Genomic DNA, 3,390 nt, shown 5'->3' with positions numbered 1-3,390 from the left:
TGTTCTCCCACATCCCAAAGACATGCGGGGTTGTAAGTTAATTGACTGTACACCAAGTCTTTGAAAGAGGCAGGAGAAATTCAGGAGAATTTTTTTTAAAGTTACATTGGGTGCAAGATTTGGTGCCATAGATGAGGCTTTGTGTCAGACCTGTTGAATGATTTGTAGGAAGACATTTTTGCTATGGATATGGCAAACGTGACATCTTTGGTGTAAACCGGCATCTGCTGCTCCTTGACATTGGACAGGATGTTAGTATCATGTATCTAGCACTTTGGGTGCTTTCAGAGGATGAAGATGAATGCATGTCTAACACAGATCTAAGGTCAATATTGCCAGATTTGGATTCCGATACATCGGAGTCTAACCCACATCAACCCGCATGGAGAAAGTGATGGTTAGTAGAAGAGAAATTGTCCTGCATCCTCTTTTAAAAAGAAGGTGGATGGTTTACCTTTCCTGATTCGCAAGGTCAGTGAAATGTTTTGTAGCACTGAATCCACATTCAGGGAAACTCACTCCTGTAGAAACAAGGAACTGTGGATGCTAATTAATAAACAAAAGGACACGGAGTGCTGGAGTAACTCAGCAGGTCAGGCAACTTACCTGGAGAACGGCAGAGTCTGAAGAAGGGTCTCAACCAGAAACGAGCTCCTCAACACCTTAAAGACAAAGGAAATAATAATAGACTTCAGAAAGAATAAAACGGACATGCTACCATTAATTATCAGAGGGGACTGTGTGGAGAGGGTGGCGGATTTCCGCTTCCTGGGAATCCATATTGAGGAGGACCTGACGTGGAGCGTGAACACCTCTGCGCTGCTGAAAAAGGTCCAGCAGAGAGTGCACTTCCTGAGGGTGCTCAGGAAGAATAACATCACTCAGAGACTGCTGCTGTCCTTTTATCGGTGCTCCATTGAGAGCATCCTAACATACTGTGTATGCGTATGGTACACCAGCTGCACAGCGGCTCAGAGGAAAGCGCTCCAGAGGGCCATTGACAACGCCCAGAGGATTGTCGGCTGCCCTCTCCTTACCTTGGAGGAATTACACAGTTCCCGCTGCATCAAAAAATCCCAGAGTATTATAAAGGACATTTCCCACCCCGGACACTCCCTGTTTGAACTGTTGCCGTCAGGCAGACGGTACAGATCTACAAGGACAAGGACAAACAGACTTAAAAACAGTTTTTACCCCACTGCTATAAAGGCACTAAATGTAGCCGCCAAGGAACGCAGGGGCGATACATACTAAGAGACTGTGAAATCGACAGAAGGATGTAGGGCTGGGTGTTTATGCGTGCTATTTTTATGATATTTATTTTAGTTATTTATCTTTTTTAATATTTTACCTTGTATGTATCGTTAGCTTTTAGAAATGTTTGAAATGGTGCACTGACTGGCTGACATTTTACAATTTCGTTGTACATGGTTCATGTTACAATGACAATAAAGAAACTATTCTATTCTAAACCGTCCATGTTCTGTAGAGATGCTGCCTGACCCATTGAATTACTCAAGCACTTTGTGGCGTAAGATCATAAGACATAGGAGCAGAATTAGACCATTCAGCCCATCGAGCCTACACCATTCAATTATGGCTGATTTAGCTTTCTGTTTAGTATAGTTTTTATAATTTAGAGATTTAGCATGGAAACAGGCCCTTCAGCCCACCGAGTCCGCACTGAGCAGCGATCCCCACACACTAACACTATCCTACACACACCCGGGACAATTTACATTCATACCATGCCAATTAACTTAAAAACCTGTAAGTCTATGGAATGTGGGAGGAAACTGAAGATCTCGGGGAAAAGTCACGGGGAGAACATACAAACTCCATACAGACAGCAACTGTAGTCAGGATTGAACCCGGGTCACTGGTGCTGTAAGGCAGTAGCTCTAGCACTACGCCACTGCGCCGCTCTTTGTCTCAACCTTATTCTTCTGTCTTTTCCCCATAACCCATGAAACACCCTTACGAATCAGTCAAACTCCACGTCTTGCTACTGACTTCCATGGTTAACTCTAGCCGTCTGCAGGCTCTTTCCTTCCATCATCAGGAATACGGTTAGTCTGAAGGCTGCGACAAGATAATGTATGAGTAAATCTGTGAGCAAAATTGTTGTGCCCACTGCTATTTTACTCTGACACCTTATGGAGTACAGTCTGTTCCAGAGTTCACAATGCATGCTTCAATGTTCCATTAAGTACCCAAACGGAAATTGATTTACCCACGCCAACAGTATGCTCACTGTGTTTAGTTGGTCAGGGAACCCGGGGCTATTAGCTTAATTGAGTGACTACATTAAATTCCCTCCAACAGATATCCTTTTGATAAAATTGTATCTCTCTCCTGCTGATACAGCATCTCCCCAGGGTGGGAGATTACAATCTTCTCGTGGCCCACCCTGTTTCGACTAATGCAATCAACCCGACGTGCACAAACAAGATCAAATAGGACAGGTTGACCTACAACTTTAGGCTGTGCACCCCATACGCACAAAGAAGAAGTATCTCGCTCTCTTTCCCATCGTATCCCTGTTAATCCCACCATCACCCCTCCCTTCCCATTCCCTTGCATCCAGCACATCAGAGAGTTAGTTCCCCCCACCCCCTTCCCCCTTCCCACCCTTCCCTCCCCCACTCGACCAGATACACACCTTGGGCGGAACAGTGGCGCAGCGGTAGAGTTGCTGCCTCACAGCGCCAGAGACCCGGGTTCAATCCTGACCACGGCTCCTGTCCGTACGGAGTTTGTACATTCTCCCCGTGGGTCTTCTCCGGGTGTTCCACACTCCAATGACGTACAGATTTGTAGATTAATGGGCTTTGGTAAAAATTGTAAAATTGGCCCTAGCGTGTGTAGGATAGTGTTAGTGCAAGTGGATCTCTGGTCAGCGCGGACTCGGTGGGCCGAAGGGCCTGTTTCCGCGCTCTATCTCTAAGCTAAACTAAACTGCAGGTCAATAGAGCCACTGAAAAGTCGAAGGAAGGAGTGGACAATTAATGTGTTGAAAACATCCATAAATAGCAAACTATCTGCACGCATATAAAGACGCATAACAGGAGAGAAAGATAAAGAAGGAAACAAGACATTAATTAATGGAAATGCACATCTATTGATATGTTTTCCACAGAGACAGCGTGGCACAGAATCACTGTGGCTGTTTCTGGAATGGGATTGATCAGATAATGTTGAGCTGAATGTTGTTTATTGACCAGCAACTTGGAACCTAGGGAAATGACCTTATGTTACTAAGGTGACTTCCAATTAGTAATATACTGCCATGGTGACAGTAGTCTTGTGAAAACTATGAGAGCAAATGACTGTGTGAGGCACAAGGACTCAATGCAAAGTACATGTGATGGAAAACAAAAGAGTTATCCC

The sequence above is a fragment of the Amblyraja radiata genome, chromosome 22 (genome assembly GCF_010909765.2).
Source record: "Amblyraja radiata isolate CabotCenter1 chromosome 22, sAmbRad1.1.pri, whole genome shotgun sequence".
Lineage (NCBI taxonomy): Eukaryota > Metazoa > Chordata > Chondrichthyes > Rajiformes > Rajidae > Amblyraja > Amblyraja radiata.
The sequence above is the reverse complement of the archived record's forward strand: the minus strand, read 5'-3'. Positions refer to the sequence as shown.